Here is a 24,098-nt window from a genome sequence, read left to right on the forward strand (position 1 = left end):
ATGCAGGGGGCCCAGGTTCAGTCTCTGGTCGGAGAACTAGATCCCACATGCGGCACCTGAGACCTGCCATAGCCAAGTAAAGAAACAAAGTAAATTTTATTAAGGGTTGAATGAGACCATAAATGTGGAAGATCCTAGGATCATGCCTGACATAAGACAGAGGTTCAAAAAAGGCAGTAATCCTCCCCCTTCTCCCAGAGAGATAAAGAGTGGCGCAGCGCCGGTGACCCAGCCAAGGAGACGCAAGTGACGAGCAAACCAGCCCATCTTTAAAGACCCTTCGAGCCCTGGAAATTTAATAAGATTCTGAAAGGAACAGCAAGAGGCAAAATAGTTTGTGCCTCTGGTCCCTGCCCCACGCCCACGCCGCCTCCCCTCCACGTCTGTCTGGGGATCCAGTTCATCCTTCAGCAGCTCCCTAGGCCGATGGGAACCACAGGGTCAGGACCTCAGAAGGCAGTGACAGGTCCCTCCTGCCGCAAGCTCCAAATGGAGACTTTCTCTGTCCCCAAGCCCCTCACAGCCAGCAACGGCGGAGCCCACCCTCTGGGCACCAGTTTGCACCCTGCAGGCAGAACTTCTGAGAATCAAAAATGGGACAGAGGAGAAAATAAAGAACCCGGAACAGTGAGGGGAGCCTCGGCCAGCTCAGGGTACCAGAATGACCGGCAGGGTGACGGCTGTGCCAACTTCCATCCAGGGGAAAACAAGATAATGTCCAGGTTGAGTAAGGTCAGAGCCCGAATCCCTACCTCAGGGGGCACTTGGACAAATGGCCCTTCTGAGCATTTCAATTTCCTCCTCTATAAAATGGGGTGATGAGTCCTACCCTGGGGGTCGTCTGAGAGAACTGAAGGAGCTCCTGGTACACAGCAGGCGCTCAATAACCACAACAACCCCTAGAGTACGTGTCTAAGCCCTGCAAACATGCCCACTGGCCTCCGGTACCCACCCTTGACTTTCATCTCTGCATCCCTGCCTCCAAGGCAGGGGAGGGCTGGAGGGTCCCAGCCAAGGCCCAGAGACCTGGACGTGCGGCTCGTGCCAAGGACAGGGACACATCTCAGGAGAGGGTCTCTAGCCAGCTCCTCAAGAGCCCACTGTGCCTCCTGCCCCATCCACAAATCTCTTCATGACGCCCTCCCCTCTCCTCTGGTCTTACTCCCACCCCAAGGAACAAGGGCTCAATCCCAGCCCTGCCTCTTACTACTTAGGTGACCCTGGGCAAAATGACTCAACCGTTCCGAGCCTGGGTCCTTGGGTGCAGAATCGCCAGATTATCTCCCAGGCCTACCAGAACTTGATACCAGTAAAAATCAGTTATGGAAAAACTCCAAGTGCTATAGCGTGGTTAGAAATCGTTTGCAATTTATCTCAAACGCTGAACTACAATAGAACTACCAGAGGTTCAAAGATATATTTTATCCTTGCTAATCCCTTTCATTTTAATAAGGCTTTTTAAAAACGTCCTTTCCCCTCTCAAACATAAACAGAGGTATAAGACTGGAATGCTTGTGTTCCTTTCCCAGCTCAGAGAATAAGCATTACCAGCTGGAAGAATTAATGAAATCCAGTCCACAGAGCACACGGCCTGGCACGTGAGACAGCTCCGGAATGGGCGTGGCCTCCTCCGCAGTGGGCGTGGCCTCCTCTGGAATGGGTGTGGCTCCTCGCCCAGGGGTGCTTCCGGCCTCACCTCCATCCGGGTATCTGCCCAGTCACCCGCATCGTCTTCTAGGGACCCACTCCTGAGAGTTTCCAGAACACTCCAGAGTCAACCCCCCAGGACATACGCAAGGGCTGAGGCCAGAGCAGGGATGCTTAACCCTACGCACTCCCCATTCACGCTCACTTCCCCGTCGGCCTCCCAGACGCCGTCCTGGTTCAGGGTCTCCATATCCCCTATGGAACCACTGCACCAGCTTCATCAGTGCCTTCAACTCTCCATTGTCCACAGAGACCACGTCATTCCCGACTTGGAACCTTTCCGCAGCCCCCTGTGCAAACTGGAAGTCAGGCCTCCTAAGCTTGGCTTCTAAGGCCCTCTGGGATCCGCGTCCACGTCGGATCTTGCAGCCTCATCCCCTAGTGCCCCCACGCTACCCTCTGGGACACCTCCCGCCTCTCTACATCCTAGTTTCCTCCAGGAGAGCGGGGGTCTAGCCTCGGCTCTGCTTCAGACTGTGAGACCTCAGACCGGCTCTTTGGCTCTCTGAGCCTCAGTCTTCTCATCGGGCTCTTGGGGAACTTGTGCAGATGAGACAAGATAAGGGAGTGAGCGTCAGATGCCGGGAGGGCTCCAGAAATGAAGCCTGTGAGCTGCAGCCGCCTCCCTGCACTCTGACAGCAGCTGGCAGGGCGGATCGGCTCCTCCACCTCCATAGGGGCGGGGGCTCCCTCTCCCCTAAGCCCCGAACCAGAGGCTCACAGCCAGCAGCCGCAGCCAGGGAGGGGGGCAGGAGCGGGGGCGGCTTAGAGGAAAATTACTCAGCGCTGGCCCAGCCTTCAGGGGCTCCCAGCTGCCTCTGACAGCGGGGATCTGGGGGCCTGGCAGGCTCTTCCAGAGCCAAAGACTTGGCCCCAAGCCTTGACCCCGGTCTGAGCTGGTGGCATGGGGGGAGGGGTGGGTTGCCCTGGGCCCCACTCCTCTGGGACACTCCCACTCTTTGGCAGAAGAGGAGGAGGGAAAAATAAAAACAACAGACAGGCCTTTGTCAGAGGAGAAAACCGGCTCCTGCCACTGCATGCTGGGGCCCCGGGCGCTGACCTGAGATAGGGCCCCTCTGTGCCCTACCGCCAAGCATCAAACCCCACACCCACCCTGGGGACCTTGTCCTGGCGTCATATACCTGGCGCCACGCCCAGCGTCACATACCCCCACGTTCTCTGTGTCCCATACCAGGCCTTGTGGTCCACACACGTGTCCCGCCTGTGCACCCGGGGCCCGGTCCTCCTGCTGTGTCCCATGTCACTCACACCTTGGATCATGCCCCCCCCGCATCATGTCACATCTGCCATATGAAAGACTCTGCACAGGTGGTCCCCGACTTGCGACGGTCCAACTTCACGATTTCCTGACTTTAGGATGGTGCAAAAGCGATACACGCTCAGTAGAAACCGCACTTGGAGTTTTGATCTTTCCTGGGCCAGCGATCTTTTCCAGTCGGCCACATGATCCCCAGGGCAACAACCGGTAGGCTTACAACCATTCTGTACCCAGACAACCGTTCTACTGTCCATCGACAGTACAGCATTCAATACATTGTGTGAGACGATATTTAAAAAGAGTCTTCGTGTTAGATTTTGCCCAACTGTAGACTAGTGTAAGTGTTCTGAGCACATGTAAGGTAGGCAGGTGAGGCTAAGTTATGATGTGCGAAGCTAAGGTAGGAAAAGTGTATGATTGGAGAAGTGTATGAAATGCATTGATAAACTTGAGATTTTTTCAGCTTATTGGGATGTAAACGCATAGTGAGTCAAGAAAGATGTGTACCATCTACCTACATCTTTTCAATGTCACATCCACTGTCCCGAGCCCCGTCCCTTGGAGAACTGTGTGCCATAACCCTTGTCCCGGGCCCACGCTCTGTGTCCTTTGCTGCATGACCCCCACGTGTGAAGGTCCAGGAGGACAGGCTCCGGGGCAGACTCCCAGCCCTTCCGACCATTACCTCCATGACCGTGACAAGCCACGCCCCTTCTCGGTGCCTCAGTTTCTCTGGCTATGAAACGGAAGTGATTTTAACACTCACCTGCTGGGTGCTGTGGGGACTGAAGGAGACACAGCAATTCCAGGGCTGGGCCCAGTGTTTGACACACAGCGAGTCTAGCGGGTGTGGTACCTGCCAGGCTCCCACGACCCCAGCACCTACCACGCATCAAACACTCTCTCACATTAGTGAAATTCAAACAGCAGCTACAAGGAGGCTATACTTCCCCCTCTAACAGGGGGAAAAAAATCAAAGGCTCAGAGAGGGGCGATGACCTGCCGGAGGTCACAGAGCCAGAAAACGCTGAGGCTGGGAGTGGCACGCAGGTCCGTGCATCCTGAGAGACAGAAAGGAGACTACTGAGGGATTAGGGGGTGGGTGTGCAGCGTGCCAGCCAGCAGGCATGGGCCCCTTTTAGGGGAGATGAGGGGTAATGAAAATGTGCTTGAACTGGACGTCTCGTGATGACGTTGGCATAGGTCTGAAAGTTTACTAAGAATCACTGAATAATTCAAATGGGTGAATTATATGTATATAAGTTATCTGTATACTTACTCCAGCAACTGATGTAAATCGTAGTTCAATAAAGCCGGTTTGTTTGTTTAAAGCCCATGTGCTTTCCGGGCACCATTCTGCCAAGACATTCAGCAAGAAAAGTGCTGTCTCTGTGAGTGGAGACGGCCAAGCAGCAGCTGAGCAGCCCCTCTGAGACCCGGGGACAAGCTGCCCTGGGCTCCCTGGTTCCCAAACACCTCCGCAGAGCAGGTGTGCAGCCGAATCCCCTGGGGAGCTCCAGAGAACTCGGATTCCCGGGCCCCACGCCCAGCTTCAGAGTCTACGGCTCCGGTTGGGGCCCGGGAACCTGGGATTCTGAGGCTCGGCCCACACTGGGAACCACTTGTCAAAGCCCAGCACCTCTCACGCTGGGGGAAACTGAGGCCGGGCAGCCCCGGAGAGTTGCCAGCTCTGGCCATCGAGCCAGGGGAGGGCCTGGGCGGGAATGGAGGTCCCTTCCTGGCTCCTTTCTCCTTCCCTCCTCCGCCCACTGCATTCCTCCTGGCCCCCAGCCTCCTGGTGACTCAGGCCTCTGAGTCATCCAGTGGCACCACAGAGGAAACTTCTTAGGCAAAACAATCCCCAAACAAAGCCTCCCTGATCTGGGGAACAGAATAGGGCCAGGAGGCTAAGCCAGGGAGGGGAGGAGAACGGGGAGGAGCCAGAAGCTCGGACCCCAAGCCCACGGAGCCCTAGAGAGGGCGCTTCCCTGCTCCCCTGAGTAAGCAGCACTCACTGCAGCACCCAGGAGGCTCACAATGGGCCAGACCACATGGTAAGTCCTTCTCAGCTTTGTCTTCTTGACAGTGCTTCCCAAGGCTAGCACATGCCCATTTTACAGATGGGGAAACAGAGGCTCAGAGAGGGTCAGCCCAAGGTGACACAGCTAAGACGTGCAGAGCAGAGTCCGGAACCCAGGACTATCTGATTCTAAAGCCTGGCTCTCACTCCTACGCACCTTCTAAAAACACCTATGTAGCATGGCATGTAGACAGTGTCTCACCTACAGGAGACAGGTGAATGGCCCGGGAGGGGCCCGACCACACAAGCCTTTCTCCCTCTTCTCCCCGTGTCAGGCTCTGCCTCAGGACTTCCCGGCCCCGTGGGGTGTGCACATGAACTTGGGGGTTCCTCAGCAGCGGGAACACAAGGCAGGAAGCGCCCAGAGCCTGATGAACCACCCAGGAGCAGCAGGGCCCTGACGGATGAAGAGAGTGGGTGTTTGTCTTTGGGGAACAGGGAGCCGGCAGGCAGGAGGAGGGAACAGCAGAAGCAAAGGCTCAGAGGTGCCCCCCCCCCCACAGGAAAGTGTAAACGCTGGCCAGGCGGGCCTGGGGTGAAGACCTGTGGGCAAACACTGGAGCGGCCTGACTGCAAGGGGTCCTGGTCCGCTCTGAGGCCGGGGAGGATCTTTTCAGCCCAGAGAGAACAGGCTTGGAGCTGGTTTCATCTCTGCACGGGGCCTGGCCAGTGGTTGAATGGGGAGTCAGCACCCCTGGAGTCCTTCTTTCAAGCAGGCTTTGGGGACAACCCTAGACCCACGGCTACTCACCCACAGGTCAGAATCACCCCCGAGGGCCTCTTCCTTCACCATGGCTGGGCTGGGCAGAGGACAGGCGAGCCTCTCCCGACCACACCGACCTAATCGCATCAGCCTATAAATAGGGCCCTGTGGCCTGGTCTGAAATAGCTATGCCAGGCCCAACTCCACAGGCACCACCCGGGCATGCACGGTTCCGGAAATGATCCTTCTCGCTGACACGATTAAAACCCCAAACTTCCTCGGGAAACCATTGTGCATGTTCTAACTCACTCTCTTAAACATGAGGCAGTGCGCTGAGGGGGAAGCCAGCCACCCACGGCAGATGATGGCAGTGGGCCTGTGACTGTTTTTCTGCTTTCTGCTCTTGGGGACCCTGAGCAAGCCACTACCCTTCTTTGGGCCTCAGTTTCTCCAAATGTTCAACCTCCAAACTGGGAGGTTGAACATGATATCATTGGGGCCCTTCTAGATGATGCACCCCAGAATCATCTCAGGGTAACCCCTACCCTCAAATGCTCATGCCACTGTTACCCCTTTCCCAGTTGACTTGGGGATTTTTTTAAGTTAATAATGACTGGTATTTAAAAATTAGAATTGCAATAAATACTTGAGTCAGGTCTACGCCCTGCCACTGAAAGGATGGGTGACTTTGGAAGGGTCACTGTCTCTCTCTGGGCCCCAGATTCCTCAGTCATAAGATGAAGGTGCTGGTAGGTTGATGCCCAAGGTTTATGACTATTTTTAATTAATTTTTTTGTGTGTTTGTTTAGTATTTGAGAGAACCAGGATAGGCCAGCCTTGTGCTGAGTGCTGGGGCCAAAAGACAGCCAAGACCTGGTCCAGCCCTCAGAGCCGAGCCCTGTGCCAGACCCCAGTGGGGAAACGTAAAGGCATTTCCAAGCCACTCAGCATCCCACTAGAGGCCTCTTTCAGGGCTTCTGGGGACACCTTGCTTCCAGTTCAAACTACAGATTTATAGTCACAAAGGAGAACTCCCCAAGGGATGGATGATGACATGGACTTGGCCACTACCTACCAACAGGAAAGGAAAGATAACCAAGCCATCACTAGGTACCAGGCATATGCTTAGGACTTCACGTCCCCATTATTAACCCTCCACAACCCTACTGTCATCCCCATTTCACAGATAAGGAAACTGAGGCTGAGAGGGGTTAAAGGACATGTCAAGGGGCACAGAGCAAGTCAGAGCCAGAGTAATGCTCGGACCTGTTGGCCTCTGGAGTCCAGGCTGTAATCAAACCCCAGTGAAACAGCTGAGGGCTGACCAAAGGGGGAACGAACGACAGGGGGCGGGAGAGAAACAGGCCCAGAGCGGTTCACTGCGTGTGTCGGCGGGCGGGAGGGAAGAGGCTGCGCCCAGTGACACTCATTCTCTCCAACCAGTTTTCTGCGATCCACCCCTCTGCATCCCGCCAACTGATTGTTCTCACATCTCACTGCTCAAGCAACTCCTCAGCTCCAGACCTGCCTTGGGTCCCGGCATCCAGAGGGTCAGGACCCTGCCCTCAAAGCCTCCCCGCGTCATCCCACCCTCCTGCGTTAGCCACTCTGCCCACCAGCTCCCAAACACAGAGGTTCCCCCAGGGGGCTGAGCTTCTGCACACACCCTTCCCTTAGCAGAGCGCCTGACTCGAGGTGGGGGGGGCGCCCTCTGAGGCTCCGGGGGCCCCCGGGTCTGATTCACCTCCACTCTCCAGTGCAGAAGCTTGACAATGAAAACACGCAAGGAGCCCAGAGAATGCTGGAAGGTGCACATTTGCAGGACGGCCCGACGCCAAGCCTCATCCTGAGGCACAGCATCAGGACGCCACAGTGTGGAAGAGCCAAAAATTACAGCCTCAGGGCTCATCAGGGTGGGACTTGGCGACTGTCTCTTTCAAGGGTTCTGATACTGAAATTGGGGCAAAACTCTCCCCTACCTTAAAACCTCCAGTGCTTCCCCCGGGGTCCAGATAAAACCCCAGTCCCTAACCAAGGCCCCCCGGGCCCGCACAGCAGAGGCGCTGCCTGGCCTCCAGGCCCTTCTCCCTTCGTCGTGTTCTTTTTTTTCAGCTCCTCCAGGCCTGGCTCACACTGCTTCCTCTCCCTCACACTGTTCCCTCGCTCATACTGTTCCTTCCATCTTCGGTCTGAGCGTTTTCAGGAAGGCCTCCCTCATCTGTCCAGACAAGAGCCCGTCACACCCGCCCAATGCCACCCGCTCTCACAACGCCGGTCCCTTCCTGCACAGCTGGAGAAGGGATGAGTCTGTTGCGTGTGTGATGGGTTCTGTACGGCTTCCCTGGTGGGTCAGCGGTAAGGAATCGCCTGCCAGTGCAAAGAGACCTGGGTTCCATCCCTGGTTTGGGACGATCCCCTGGAGAAGGGCATGGCTATCCACTCCAGCATTCTTGCCTCAAGCATTCCTTGGACAGAGGAGCCTGGCAGGCTACAGTCCTTGGAGTGGCAAAGAGTCGGACGTGACTTAGCGACTAAACAATAATAATAACTTATATAAGACCCAAGATGGTAAGACCCACAAGGGTTGGGAAAATCTCCTTCTTTGCTGATTCTCCAACCCCCAGTCCAGGGCCTAAATAAATATCTGTCAAATGAAGGCACATACTCATGAACAGATGAATGAGCGAATAAACCTATACGTTTGACTCTAGACAGAAAGTGGTCAGAATCCTGCTGAATGTTTGAGGGAAAAAAACCAGAGCCCCAGTTAAGAAGGTCACAGAAGGAGGAGACAAAGTGAGCGGTGCAGGCTGCCAGAAGCAAAGAGGAGAGAGAACGTCAGGAGGAGGAGGCACCCGGGGCCCCAGAGAGGTGGGACACGGAGAGCTGAAGAGGTGGACACGGACGGGGTCACCGGGGAGTGGGCAAGAGGCGGGGCCCCGCACGGGGGCAGCGGGACGGCGTGAGCGCGCACAGAGCCCTCGGCTGACAGGCACTCAGCGGCTGCGCACTTCTGCAGAAGCGGGAAAGCAGAAGATGGTCCCTGTGTCGCTGTCGCCAAAGCATTCAGAGAGCACAACCCTTTCTGGGGACCGAGCACTCAGGCCATCGGGCTCTGGGAGTTGTCAAGGCTCTGAGTCTCAGAGTCAAGAGCATCAGAGCCAGGACGGCCCCCGCCGGTCCATCTGGGCAGCTGGGGGAGGCCCCTTCGTCTCATGCCTCTCTGTGGGAGTCCCACTGTTGAGGATGCAACATCGGAAGGCCCTTGCATCCGAGCTTGGGGAAAGAGGAACAGCACCAACTGTGGTGGGCTTGTCATGCCTGGAAGCCAGGCGGGCTGCGGGGATGAGTAAGCCCTGGAGGTACTCGGCCCCTTCTCCTTTCGGCAGCCAAGGGTGATGTCACAACCCCAAGGGGTGTTTTCCAGGCTTTCCGCACGGTTACTATCAGAAACTCACTTCTCTCTGTTTCAACACTGGAAGCTGGGTTATCCCCCCAGTGGTGATCCTTCCCCTTTTTTCCAGCTCACGAAGCCCTTCGGCATCTGTGACCTCACGCAGTCCGCACGACAACCTTGTTAGGTGGGTGGGGGAGACCAATGCACCCATTTCGCAGGCAGAAAAACTGAGGCCTGAGCTGGGAACTGAGCCAGGTCTCCTGCTTCTGGCCAGAGGACTCTGCACCCCGCGCCCTGCCTCTGCACTGCCTCCGGCGGGTCACCTGTGAATCTGATAGTCAGGTGGGCCCGCCCTGCCAGCCGTCCCAGGTGAGTATGACTCATGAACCTTCCCTGTGACTCACACGTCTCACTCCTTCTCTGGTCAACAAGCCCCGAGCCTTGGCCGCCGCACCCCAGCTTTCCTCACCCTTCCGAAGAATTCCTGCACCTCCTCCTCACGGGAGTCCACCCTCCTCCCGAGGCGCTCACAGAGGCCTGGAGAGGGCAAGCACTTTCCTACCGCCACCCAGCGCAGAAGCAGCACGGCCGGGGGTGGGCCCCGGAGTCCTGGCGCCCAGCCCGCTTCTTGCCTCTTCCCCAAGGGATCACCTCGCCCGGCCTCCCTCTCTAGGGAGGGTGAGGAGCAGATGAAGCAAGGGCAGAGTGCTCTCTGAGCTTTCCTAGAAAAGCTCCAGGGGCTGCCTTTGCATCCACGTGTGGCGACCGGCGGCTGCTTCCCCAGGCTCATCCAGACCCCCGGGCAGGCAGGCTGGGTTTAGGGGGACCCAGGAGGGCCTGCACTGCTTTACCTACCTCGTGGGACTGTGAGTGAAGAGGGCGGCTCCGTCGGAAGGGGTTGGCACCAAGGTGGAGGCGCAGCTCGGGGGGTTAGCAGCACCACCTGGAAAGAAAGGGCCAAGACTCCCAGGCTCAGGGGCTCAAGGTCACCTGGTCAGAGCCCACTTCAGGCTTCAGCTCCTCCCCAGCCCCCACCCCCCCCCAACCAGGGTCACATGTCCCTGCTTGCACACCACTGGCAATGGGGCACTCACTTCCCGCCAAGGCTGCAAACCTTCCATTCGAGTCTGGCTGGTTAAAGGAACTGTCGCTGGGATGTGCTGGAATTCTCTGTCCCTATGCCCCACGACACACTGGCCCGAGCTCTACCCTCCGGGGTCACCCGGAACAGCCTGCCACCCTGTTTCCCAACGGCTGCTTAGAGGCTTGGAGACGGAAACCCTGGGTCCCTCAAGTCTTCTGTGAGTTGTGCACCCCTTCTGCTGCAGGTCTTCCTGAGATCAAGGTGTCTGGTTCCCTCCCCCAGCTTTCCTGATCTACTTCAAATGAACCCTGTCCCTACTGACAAGCACGAGACCCAGAATTAAACACTTGGATAAGCTCTCTTCAGGGCAGGGCAAGCGGAACTCTCACCTCCATCATTCTGGATACCATGCCTCTATTAATACAGCCGAAAATCCCATGAGCATTTAAGGTAACCCCATTGTTTGACTGAATTCAGCTTATGGTCAGCTTCAGAGCTGCGGCTTAAGATGCTGAAGTCAGACAAAAGGGCCCTCATTTAACTAACATGTAACAACCAAGTTACGTCACTTTTCTGAGCCTCAGTTCCCTTCTCTGTAGAACAGGAATTACGGGGTAGGTACCCCAGGAGATCACCGAGCGAGTGAGTAAAGGAGCGAAAGTCGCTCAGTCCTGTCCGAACTCTTATGACAGTCAAATGAGATAAAATACGTTAAGGATTTTGAATAATGCATGTGCTTACTCTATCACTCAACTCTCTAAGTCTGTTTTAGAAAGTGTACCTTTCTCATGCTGTACTTACGCAGACTGTGGAGCCAAGCTGCTTGCGGGCCATATTCCCGCCTCTATGCCTAGCATTGCTCCACTATTGCAAGACTGTATTGCCATTGTATGCGGACGAGTCTCTCTCCCATGAGACCATGGGCTCCATTAGGTTGCTTGGCTGCTGAAGCTCCAGGCCTGGCAAGTGACCTGGCAAACAGCAGGACCCGAGGGTGTATGCTGGGTGACCAAACGCAGGGCCAGCCCACATGCATCCCAAGTAGTTTGTGCAGCCCCATCTTTCAGCCCCCACACTTTCAGAGACACCCTGAGTCTTCACCCTTCGTGACTCCCAGACTCCCAGTCAGCCACATTCAGGGAGCCGCGGAGCAAACGGGCTCCTGCCTGAACTGGAAAACGGCTCTGCCCAAACCAGCTTCTCCAAGCCAGGGGGAGAGAATCCAAGATCCCAAAGGCAGCGGGGCCCTGCAGGCTCCCTGGATCAAGATGCAGGTGAACCCTATTCTTAGCTGACAGCAGACGGCCCAGACATTCCTGGGGATTTCCGCATCGTGAGTGGCACTGGAGCACAGAAGAGATCTAGAAAGAGGCCGGGTGCTCATTTGGGCCCTAGGACCTGGAGGTAAGTGCCGCCTCCATGGGCTCCCTTCAGAGAGTTCCATAGAAACTTCCCAGTTCTGTGGGGTACATGAACACAGAGCTGGGCTCCTGCAAATAAGTTCCCACTTTCCGTTAACTCCGTGAGGATCAACCTTTCAAATCCAGACCCCTTCTCTTCGACACACCTCCACATCTCACCCTCACCGTCTCTGGCGGTGCTGTAATTGTTCCCAAGGGCAACCTGGTTTACGCTCAAGGCTCCCCAGCTCAGCATCAGCACCATCCCGCGTCCAGACGGACACCGGGCACCCTCTCGCCTGCCAACACTGCCGGGTCTACCCGAGCGCATCCACTACTCCTCACCCCGACGGTCCAGGCCCCTCAGCCTCTCACCTGGGAGACTGCCGTGCCTCCTACCCCGTCCTCCCGCTTCCTACCTCCTCCCCTCCAGAGCAAGCCAGACCTCGTTGCTCCTCTGCGCACTCAGCCTTGACTCCCTGATAACCCCCAGGTAAAACCCAACGTCCTCAGCGGACCTTTAACCATCCGCACCTTTTATGATCCGCCCTGATCAGCGTCTTGAGCCTCAGCTCTCCCCAGTTCCCGTCTTCCACCCACATGCCTCCAAACTCCAGGCAGACGCAGCTGCACCGTCCCTTAAACCTTCCCGTAACCTTTGCACAGACTGTCTCCTCTGTTCTCGAGCTCTCTTCCATCCCTGTTCTTCTTTTCTCCTTCCGCCCAGGTTTCCTCCAAGAACTCATCTCTCACCTCCCCTTCCCCGTGAGACCGAGCTCCTCTGAGCCTCGGCCCATCTCGCCTGCCACACTGTTACACTCTGTTCCCGTCTGCCTCCCCCGTCAGACTAAGACCCGCTCCCGTGCATCCTAGCGCCGCGCTGGGGCCACCACAGCTCAAGATTCCACGAAGGCAGAAACTAGTAAATCACGTGCATGTACACGTGTGTGCACACGTGTGTGAACACTCAGGCACAAACACGTCCAGAGAGACGGCAAAGGGTGCAGGTGCTGCCACCTATGGGCAAAAAGAGCATCACGCGCTTTCCTGCGCTCAGGACACAGGGGGCCCTCGACTTTCCTGCGATTCACTGGGTTTAGAACTGTTGTTGTTATTGTTTCATCGCTAAGTCGTGTCCAACTCTGCGACCCCATGGACGCCAGGCTCCTCTGTCCCTGGGATCTCCCAGGCAGGAATGGTTCACCCCAGCTAACTCCAAGTCGGTCTGTTTCCCATTTTGGACCTTAAGGCTGCCACAACTTAGAAAAACGGTCCGTAAACCACTGGCTTTAGTCCGCTGCCCACATGCCTCATGGAGCCCTAAAGAGGGGTGTCTCCTTCCAGTAATCACCATCCTTGCCTGGGGCTCCTGTCTGCTGGGTTATATCTTAGAGCTGCCCGCCCATGGAAGGAGTGGGTAGAGCCTGCCATCAGCGAAGGTGTATAAGCACCAGGAACCCCATCTGTTTGGATGGCTCAAGAGGAGCTTTCCGCCCTGTGGGGGTGACGGGGTGACTGGGCAAAGCGGGAACAGAGGCATTTTTCTCCCAAAAGACTGTTCCCAGATCGCTGAGAGGACCCTCAGATTTGGCGCGCGCGCGTGCGCGCGCATGTGTGTGTGTGTGTGTGTGTGAAGTCACTTCAATCTTGCCTGATTCTCTGCGACCCTATGGACTGTAGCCTGCCAGGCTCCTCTGTCCATGAGATTCTCCAGGCAAGACCACTGGAGTGGGTTGCCATGTCCTCCTCCAGTCAGATTTGGTGAGGGTGTGTGATCTGTCCGGCGACGCCGGAAGGGTTCAGACGACACCAGTTGTCACTTTCTCAGCACCTACCAAGTGTTAATTCCGTAGAGACATCACGTCTCATCCTCACAGCCCAGCCGGCAGCTGTACAGTCCCTGTCTGGCGAAGGAAGAACACAAGTTCAAAGAGGCGGAGTGACACGCTCAGGGTCACACGGCCACGGTGCCCGAGCAGCTGCCGCCACGTCAGGCTGCCTCCCTGCTATCCCGGCCTCACTAAATTAAGCTGGGCCTCTTGCTTACTAGACAAAAGTATAAAGCTCCAGTTACTCTAGACCAGGGGTCAGCAAACTTTTACTGTAAAGTGCTAGGATTTCTCTGGGGGTCCAGTGGTTAGGACTTTGTACTCTCACTGCAGGGGGCACAGGTTCGATCCCTGGTCGGGGAACTAAGATCCCCCATGCCATGTGACATGGCCAACATTTTTAGAGAGAGAGAAAGAGAGAAAAGAAAGAGAGAAAAGCCAGATAGGAAATATTTTAAGGTTTGCAGCCATATATTCTTCCTTGTTTGGTTTTGGATTTTCTTTTTTATAATCTTTTAAAAATGTAAAAACCATTCTTAGCTTGGAGGCATACAAAAACAGGCTGGGGCTTCCCCAGGGCTGTAGTTTGCAGCCTACAGCGGTAAGACAGTCATACTTATAACCTTAAGTATAAAAACTTCTGGTGGAAATGTTTTATGCCAAACAGTAGGCCCTTCAGCTGTATTTCTCCCCCTTCAGATGGCATCCTACTGAGTCACTCTCTTCTAAAGAAGAGCCCTGCTCTGCTCTGAAATTAGGCAGCAAAATAATTCAAGGGCTGTTCATATTCTAGAAACATAACTGCGGACCAAATACAGTTCACCTCAGTGCTATGAGATGACAGAAGCAAATACAACGGGTAGAAAGAACCTCAAGGATAAGATTTCAAGAGTTCTGGGCTCCAGTCTGGGCCTTGGAACAAATGATTTAGAATCTTACTAGGTGTCCCTGGTAGCTCAGCTGGTAAAGAACCCACCTGTGACTGCAGGAGACACAAGAGACATGGGTTCGATCTCTGGGTCAGGAAGATTTCCGGGAAAAGGTAAGGGCAACCCGATCCAGTATTCCTGCCTGGAAAATTCCACTGACAGAGGAGTCTGGCGGGCTACAGTCCACGGGGTTGCAGAGTTGGGTATAACTGAGTGCATGCACACACACGTGTTAGATGTGGTCCCTGGACCCACAGCATCTGCATTAGCCGGGAGGGCATTAGAAGTGCAGACGGGGACTTCCCTGGTGGTTCAGTGGTTAGAACTCTGTGCTCCCAATGTAGGGGGCACAGGTTCCATCCCTGGTTAGGGAAGATGCCACATGTTGCAAGGCAAAAAAAAAAAATAAATAAAATACAGTGTCAGGCCCCATTCCAGACCTACTGAACCAGAATCTGCATTTTCACAAAATTCCCAGGTGATTTGGGAGCACGGTAAGTTTGAGATGCTCTAAAACGTCTCTTATGTCCAATCACAACACTGTTGATAAAACCCTTCCCCTGAGGAGAGAAAGGGTCCAAAGGCATCTTTTTTGGTTTTGTAAAAATAAGTCTTTCCCGGTAGAGTGGGTTGCCATTTCCTCCTCCAAGGGATCGTCCTGACCCAGGGATGGAACCTGAGTCTCTGATGTTTCCTGCATTGTCAGGCAGATTCTTTAACACTAGCGCCACCCATGACATCAAAAAACACCCCACTTCAGGACGCACACTCAAAAGACCAAGACCTGCCACTGAGTCTTGAAATTAAGCCTTCGACCAGTGTAAAAGTAGACACAGGTGGACAAGAGAAGGTGTCAGCCCTCAATTCATGGTAGGGGAACTGGCTAAAAAGGAAAATGACTTTCCCAGGACCACGCTGCCAGGACAGACTTGGGGTCTGACCACGGCCCAGTCCCTTAATCTTCCCAGGCCTTGGGCTTTATGATCACTGAAATCATTTTGGTTTAGATGAGTACTTTTGAAATCTCACAAGTGGTGGAGCAGCAATCAGAGAACTTACTTTGAGCTTTAGGAAATTCACTTGCTCTCTCTGGGTCTGAGTATTCCTGGCCATGAAGTGAGGAGGTGGGACCAGGCAGCTTCTGAGGCCTAACTGTAAGGGTCAGAATCTGGAAAGGGTTTCTAGGTGAGGAGGCAGTCAGAAGAAGGGCCTTCTGCAGAGGGTGACCTCAGCCACCTCGATGTCTGGAAACACAAAGGTAAGTACTTACATCCTAAGCATGGAGGCAGCACAGTGACCAGGCCGAAGCTTAGCTCTTGTGGCAAGTGCAAAGCAGAAACTAGGGTGCGAACCAGCTTCTCCCTGCCTCTCTGCCCAGGATCTTAATCATTAGCACTTGCTGATGCTGAACTGTGCAAGTCTACGGGTATACCTCATTTTGGATTTCCCTGGTGGCTCAGATGGTAAAGCATCTGCCTATGATGCGGGAGACCCAGGTTCGATCCCTGGGTCAGGAAGATCCTCTGGAAAAGGAAATGGCAACCCACTCCAGTATTCTTGCCTGAAAAATCCCATGGACGGAGATGCATGGTAGGCCCATAGGGTTGCAAAGAGTCGGACACGACTGAGCAACTTCACTTTATACCTCGTTTTATTGCACTTCAGTTTACTGTGCTTCATAGATACTACATTTTTTTTCACAAACTGAAGGTTTGTGGCAATCTTTGAGCAAACGGTCTTGTGACATCATTTTTCCAATAGATTTGCTTACTTTTGAAAATTAAATTTAAAGCACTAAATAACATGAAAAAATATTTATGTTATAGCATTCGGGGAAAAAAAAATGCAGAAAGTCAGAATAGAAGATTACAAATGTGGTATGACCACAGTCCTGTCGGGGGTAAAAGAAAATGTGCTGAAAATATTAGGAAGGAAATGCACCCAAATGTTAACACTGATTATCTTGTGTTGGCAGAATTATGGACAGTTCTTATTTTTAAATACTATTTTTACTTTCTACACTTTCTATCACAGTTATTATATTTATAAAAAAGGAAAAAAAGTCATTGGAGGAGGGGAATAAGAAAAAAGACATATCCTACGGGTATCCCACCCACACCACTCTGCCACTCCTCCAAAAATAACCAGCATTTACTGAGTACCCACCAAGGGCCCAGCCCTGCCACAGCCACTAAAGAAGGAAAACTAAGGGCCAAGCCCCGCCCTGAAGGCCCACATATACTGTATATATATTCTTTGTTTGACAAATAAGCTGGGATCAAATGATATCCTTGCTGAAGTTGGAAAGAAAGAAGGCTGTTTGCTTAACCAGTTCAGCAGAATAAATAAATCCCCTCCCACTGGTGTGGCAGCTTATCCCAGTTCCCTGAGAAGCTCCATGGCTCAAACTGCCTCTGGAGTCCCCCTTGGGAAGAGCAGATTTCAGGGATACGTTACAGCCTAGGAAGAAAACTGTTCATCCTGAGTCCAAGCATTGAAATCAAGAGGTACAGAGGCTCGCCCTGAGACAGAACCAGCAAGGCACCAGAAAGCCGCAGGATGGGGGGCCTGGGAAAGAACCTAGCTGGCTACATGGTCCCTGGGGACCCCGGGCATGAACACTTACATCTCCAGACCTCAGTTTCCTCATCTGTAAAATGGGGCCCATAACAACCTCAGGGCTACTGTGAGGCTCAAAAAAGAGAAAGTAAGGCATTTCATTTCTCTGGGCTGAGCCTCGGTTTCCTTATCTGTAAATAAGTGTTAGTCGCTCAGTCGTGCCTGACTCTTTGCGACCACATGAACTGCAGCCCACCAGGCTCCTCTGTCCATGAGCTTTTCCAGGTGAGGACACTGGAGTGGGCTGCCATTTCCTTCTCCGGGGGATCTTCCCAACCCAGGGATCGAACCTGGGTCTCCTGCACTGCAGGCAGATTCTTTACTGACTGAGCTACAAGCTAAGTAAGTTCCTTATCTGTAAAACTGAGTAAATTATCTCCTCCCTATAGATGTTAAAAAGATTAAACTAGGTGATAAAGATGAAAAGTGAACACAGACAATAGGAACGCCACAGACAGGGGTCCTCGCCCTTACTGCTTGTAGAACAGGAGAATGGGATACATGCATGAATCCTAGGCCTCAACTGCCTTATCTGTAAAATGGCCAACCAGCTGGATGCGCAGAGACCCAATTTATAAACAGTAGCTGAATCTCCAGCCCACGCTGGTGCAAGTCACTCAAACAAGGGTGACTGCTGTGGGCTCACTTTATGCTTAGAGAGGTGCAGGTCCCATGACCCTGCAGAGAGCACAAAGCCCTCCGACTCAGAGGCCCCCAGAGCTGGGGAAGCGTCGTGACATTATTCTGCCCACCCGCCTAACGCCAGATGAACACGGGGGCCCAGCGGAAGGCACGGACTAGCTCAGGTCACCCAGGATTTTGTCAAGCGGTAAAACCAGGACTCAAGCCCAGGCCTTCTGCTGCCCAGCCTTGCCCATCACACCCACCGCTGTTCTCTGCCCTGCCCTTAAATTGCTGATGTGGTCCTGGGCAGGGCAGGGGAGAGCAGTCCGCGGCAGCAGCGGGTGGGGGCGGGGAGGGAAAGCGGGAGAGCGGCAGGAACCCGGCCTGCCTGTGGTCTGCAAACCCACAGACCACGTCGGGCTGAAATACGACACACGCTCGCTCGGTTGAAAGGGAGGAGATATTTTTACTTAACATCCCCCAGCTGCCTGAACAGTGGCCTCTTTCTTTCCCTCCCCCACAAAATACATGGCTCCTGGGACCAGGTTCTCCCTGCTTCTGCCGGCATTTTCTCAGGAAATAACCATGGGAGGGGCGGGGGGTGGAGGGAGATGCTGCCCATTCTTCCTGGCTTCCTCAGAAAGCTTTCCTGAGCAGGGCTCCAACGGTGAAAGCAGGCTGGGCCCCCAGCTACCTCTCGGAGTGAACCTGGGCAAGCCTTTGTTCTCTCAGAGCCTGGATTTCCTGAAACGGAGGAAAGATGGACCTACACTCTGAAGTCCTGTAGACAGTACAGAAAAGCGTGGGTTTACCAACAGTCCTGAGAGGGCCCTCAGGCCTAAGCTCCCCACGCCACGCATACTGATTAGCATCCCTCATCACGGCCCCAGCAAAACTCGACCTTCAGTTCTCATAATGTCAGGACTAGATGGCTCCTCCAGTAGAACATTTAAGGCAGTGATTAAGAGCTATAGCCCTACAGTCAGACCTCCAGAATCCTAGCACTGACACCTAACTGCCTCACAAGCCAAAGTACATTCCTTAGCCTCTCTGAGCCTCAGTTACTTCCTCTATAAAAGCAAATAACAGGACCTAACTCAGAGACATGATTTTGAAGAACCAACAAAGTAATTAATGCCCCAGCGCTTGGTTTACTGAAAGGTAGCTTTTTATCATAGAGACCAATATCATGGAGACATCCTCCCATCTTATAGATGAGGACACTGAGGCCCCGTGAGCTGGGACTTGCCCAAAGTCACTCAGAAGAACTCAGATTACAGCTTCACTCCTAAGTCAGTGCGTCTAACTTCTCTCAGTTCTGCCATCTCTAGTAACTAATATGCACGCTCAGAGACTAGATACGGGCTGTAAAGTTCTCTTGAAGAAAACCAGAGACCAGCGCTCCAGCAGGGGATGACAGACCGCAGAAATTGTCTCTATGACCTGACGACGTCTCACCAGAGGCCAAACTGCCCACATGGCGTGGGGAGAAGGGACCCTCTGGCACTGGATGGCTAAGAAGTGTGACAGCATCCAGTCTTCAGCTCTTGCTTGTGGCAGTTCCGCAGAACTGCACACACAGGGGTCAGCAGGGGCCACCCCTGGGGCAAGAAGGGGGTTAGAGGGATGAGGCTTACTCTATACTCTCCTCTAGGCTTGCATCTTTTTTTTTTAGAGTTTATTTTCAATCGGAGGATAACTGTTTTACAGTACTGTGTTGTTTTTTTGCCAGACATCAACGTGTATCGCCCACAGGTGCACGCATGCCCCTCCCTCCCGAGCCTCCCTCCCACCTCCCGCCCCAGCCCCCCCTCCAGGCTGTCACAGAGCCCCGGATTTGACCTCCCTGTGTCACACCGCAAGGCTTGACTCTCTAACAATATTTCTTTGCTTTAAAAGTAAAACTCAATACTGAAAATCTCAGAATAACTTGGCAACCTTGTCCAATAGCTATAAGCCCACTGCTTGCTTTTAGATAAAATTTACTGCCAGTTCTGATGGGTTCTTCAGCTGGGATTCCACTCTGGTCCATCCCGTGGCCATTGGTCTGGTCCAGACCTGCACTCTCTTTCACTTGACCATCCAGTAGCCTTCTAAGGAGTCGCTGTACCTTCAGTGTAGCCCCTTCCAATGCATCTGCTACATCAGCCACCAGATTGCTGAGAGTTGTGATCACTGCCCTCAGGCTGAAGCCCCAGCCCTGAGTTGACAATCTAGTCCCTCTTGATTTACAGCCTCAACTCCCACCACCCCGTCTTTCCCTCATCTGCCGTCCTCACCATGTGGACTGCTCAGAAAACCCCAGCGCCTTTGCAGAAGCTGTTCCTGCCTCTTAGCACGTCTTACTGCCCATCACTTTATCTCCTGGGCAACTATTACTCATTTCTGAGGTCTGGGTGGCCCAAACAGACTCAGTCACCCCTTTAGAGGCTGAAGTTAATTCTCAGTATTGCAGCTTGTTCCGACCTCTATAGATGAGAAGCATCTTGAGGACAAATATCTTTGCCTTCCTCAAGGCTCTTGGGCCCTCACAGGGCAAGACACTGAACACAGGCCCTGAAGAGTGCTGAATCAAGGAAGAAGGGAAGGAAGGAAACCCCTCCTGGGAGATGCCTGCTTTTCCAAATTCATGTCCGTCCCCAATAAAAAAAAAGTCTATGGAAAATTCTGGAGTAAAGTTCCTTCCCCAGATTCACATGGAAACCTTTTTTGCTGTGAAACTCACCCGGGTGCCAATTCAAGCTCCCCCGGCTGTTTACGATTGCCCTGGCATTTATAAATAGTGAGGCCCCAAGAAGGAAAACGGAGTTTCAAGGGAACTGGAAGCTGACAGTCCCCGCTCCCAACCTTCCTCCTCCATTCCAAGCCTCTTCCCCTTAATTAACATCCCCAAGAAACATCAAGCAGCACTCCACAGTGTGAGTGTGCCTTGGAGGTGTGTGTGCGTGTGTGCGTGTACGCGCGCAGGGCTCAGGGTCTTAGTGAATGGAACTCGAGACTCAAGAAGAGTCTAAAACCCCAGGAGCTAAAAGTCAGCCAAGTGCAGATGGCCCTGGGGCCCAGGCCTGCCCCTTCCTCACTGTGTGAGTATCAGCGCCTCACCCGCTCTCAGGCCCTGCAGCTTTCTCAACTGTGGAACCATGCTGGTGAGATTCCATCAAGCTGTGGTCACTGTAAATCCATAGGGCGCTAGGAGAGCCCACCGGTCCTGGGAGAGCCGGACCCGAGGCTCACGCCCAGAAAAGTCCCCCGAGGCCCTGGCCTCCACCACAAGCAGTCACCCCCAGGGCACCCTGATTGTCCCGGCTCTCCTGAGTTCTGGGTGTCGCAAAGCTGTCCTCTCTGTTTTGAGTTATATGTGAGGGCGGGATAAAGGGCGGATGTTTGGGTGTCTGAGGCTGAAGCTCCCAGCAGCCCCGCCAGCCTCCTCGGCCCGGGGCCTTGCTTTTGGCCACTGCGGAGAGCAGGCGGGCTGCGCCGGGCCAGGGGACACGTTGTATTCAGATTCTGAGGCGTCTGGACCCAAGCAGAGACGGGGGCCCCAGAGAGAAAGGCTGGTTCCAATCCCTGTCCTCAGCTCTGAGTTTCCGTGTGAGTCAGGGAAGGGCCCGTGCTCTGCAGGGCGGAGGGACGGACAGCGCCGACAGGTAGCAGAAGGAAGCCGATTCCAGACCAGTAAGAGGAAGAGCTTTCTAACAGTCCTGGGCCCAGAAAGAGGAAGGAGGTTGGGGCGGGGCGGGGGCCTCATCGCCAGGGGAGCGCAGGCAAAGGCATTAACCCTGGAGATGCGCGAGGCAGACTCCCGGGCGGTGCCGCCGCCCAAACCGCTGCAAGCTGGAGACCACCTGCCGGTGAGTGCGGGGCTACCCCGGGCCCACGCGCCCCACTGGCGCGAAGCGGGTCAAAGTCAGCTCGAGTGCACCACGGGGCCTGTGGGCGGAGGCCTGAATCCTCTCACTCCCTACCCGAGCCCCCCAACTCTCCCCGGCCCCCGGAAGCCCTCAAGGTGAGGGGGGTGGGGAGCCCTTTTTCCGCGATGTCCCGGGCTGCTGGGCCGAGCTCGGCCCGCGCGAGGAGGGAGAAAGGACCCAGAAGCCCGGGATCCCCGGGTGCCCCGGGGTCGTGGTCGCGCCCCTCGCCTACCTGCGGCTGAGGCGCTGGCGACGGCGGCGGCCGGGTCCAGCTGTGCTCAGCTGGCTCCGGGCGGCGGGGTTGGGGCGCCGTGGGCGCGGGGCGGGGTGCGCAGGGCGCGGGCGGGGGCCGCCCTCGGGGCGGGGCCGCCGGGCGCGGGGCGGCGAGGGGGCGGAGCGGCGGCCCCGCCCACAGGCGGCCGCGAGGACGGCGACCGCGGCTCCGGACCGGCCTGGACGTGCCGTTTGCCTAAGGAAAGGATCGGGCTACCTGCTTCACACGGGAGGAAACTGAGTCTGGAGCCCCGAGGGGAGATCGGCAGGAGCCTGGGAGGAGGGGAGGAGACTCGCGGGGCGCCTGGAGCTGGCCGGGGCCGAAAAGCGCAGTTGGGACGGGCCGCCTGCGGGATGAGATTCAGCTCTGGGAGCGACTGGGCTCCAGGAGGCGAAGGCCTCAGAGGATGACAAAAGCAGAAGCGGAGGGTGGGCATAAGGGAGCGACCCTGAAGGGAACAAAGGAGCAGAATGAGTCCCGGTGGCCTTCAGAAACGAGAAATACACGAAATGCCGAAGCGCAGGCCTGTCCTTAAAATGTTAAGCTGGGGCTTTGGAGTTAGACCACCTGGGCTTGACCCCTTGACACCTACTAGTCCTGAAACTTTGGGCAAGTGACCTAAGGTATCAAAGTGTCAATTTCCTTATCTGTAAAATGGGCATCATAATTTCATCTTCATGTGTCTGTTGGGAAGACTTAATGAAAGAAAGTCTCTTAACACCATATCAGGTACTGTGAGCTCTCTGTAAATGGAAGGTTTTATTAGTGTGATGGCAGATATTATTTTAGGTGACAGCAAATCCACATTGTCAAAAAGATGAATGCAAGGTCACTTCTAAACAAATGTAGTATTTTATTTATCGCAATAGCATCTCTTGCATTTGAGAGAGAGCCAGTGTGATGGATAAGGGATTCCCAGGTGGTTCGGTAGTAAAGAATCCACCTGCCAATGCAGGAGACATAAGAGACACAGATTTGATCCCTGGGGGGCGGGGGGGTGGGGGGCGGAAGATCCCCTGGAGAAGGGAATGGCAACCCACTCTAGTATTCTTGCAGGGAAAATCCCATGGACAGAGGAGCCAGGCAGGCCCCAGTCCATGGAGTCACAAGAGTCGGAAACGACTGAGCGACTGAGCAGGCACACATTTACAATGGAAGAGGGCGTAGAACAGCATCTGACAGTCTTGCTGCACATGTGAACTCCCTGTCTCTTGAGCTGCCCTGTGACTCCAGGTTGGGAGACCCACATTACAGGAGATGAGACCAGAGGACTGAGGTGTCCATTCCCAGCCTAGGTGCTGGGAGCAGCCCCATGTTCAGCTGGGCAAATCTCCCTCCAGCACAAGAGAAAATATACAAAGTCAGTAACTGCTGGGTGCTGGGAATCAGACAGAGAATCTGGTGTTATTTAAGTAGCAGAGAGGCTAAGGGCACAGCACTCACTTTCTGGTTTTTCCATTAAGTAGCAGCCAGGGAAGCCACAGGACCTGGAGATTCCCAGCCTGGTTCTTCCCCTGCCGCAACGGCTTTCTACATCCCTAGTGATGACAGGAACCATTTCTTGAATGCTTGGGCCATGCTCTGGGGTTCCCGAATGCTCCCAGTCATCATCCTCACCTCCTTGCCTGCTTGATCCTCCCCCTCCCCCGCACACTCCGCAGCCCGAGGTGGGCATCCCCGCGCGCAGTTTTCAGAGGAGGAGACTCAGGCACCGGGAGGGTCAAGCAGCTCACACCTCGACACTGGCGCATCGGGGGCTTGGCCCCCTCTCCTCTGCTCAGCGTCCTCTGTCTCACTCTGGTGCTCCTCCCAGCTGGCTTGGGAAACTGTCCAGTTCCACTTCCTCTGAGAAGTGAAGCAAGGTGCCTCCGCTCACCCGCAGGACGTCTCCTGCTCTCTCACTCCCCACCGCCTGCTTTTTCTGGAGGCGGCCTGTGGGACAGGTGGGGAGAAAGGCATAAACACAGACTGTTCGGCTCTCAGCTCTCTGATTACAGCCCCTGGCACACACATGACCTGGAATTATCGAACGTGCCATTTCCAACCCCAGCAACTTCTCTCGGGCAAAGAGAGGGAAACCTCTGAGTCTGTGTCCAGAGAACTGGGAAGTATGATGTTGGGAGGGAGGCGACGTTGGGGAACATCTAGTCCCACCCCTCATTTTAGAAGTGGGGAAACTGAGGCCAAGAATGAAGAGAGGCTTGCACAGAACCCTCTGGTGACTCCATCTGGTACTGGAGAAGCCCATACGTCTAGGCTCTC

General features: G+C 54.7%; 1 protein-coding gene and 1 non-coding gene across 3 annotated transcripts in view; one reads left to right on the plus strand and one right to left on the minus strand.

Moving 5' to 3' along the window:
* Nucleotides 1-21,883, minus strand: part of GSN (gelsolin) — a 55,370-nt gene extending 33,487 nt beyond the window's left edge. For both annotated transcript variants that reach the window (XM_070459179.1, XM_070459178.1), the window contains exons 1-2: nt 21,795-21,883; nt 10,022-10,109 (exon numbers count right to left, since the gene is read on the minus strand). The gene's annotated coding sequence lies outside the window, so the exon portion shown is untranslated. The remainder of the gene's footprint in view (nt 1-10,021; nt 10,110-21,794) is intronic.
* TRNAH-AUG (transfer RNA histidin (anticodon AUG)) lies at nt 15,854-15,926 on the plus strand. The gene has a single exon. It is a non-coding gene; the product is annotated as a tRNA-His (tRNA).
* Nucleotides 21,884-24,098: the final 2,215 nt, after the last annotated feature.

Source organism: Odocoileus virginianus, chromosome 31 (assembly GCF_023699985.2).
Source record: "Odocoileus virginianus isolate 20LAN1187 ecotype Illinois chromosome 31, Ovbor_1.2, whole genome shotgun sequence".
Lineage (NCBI taxonomy): Eukaryota > Metazoa > Chordata > Mammalia > Artiodactyla > Cervidae > Odocoileus > Odocoileus virginianus.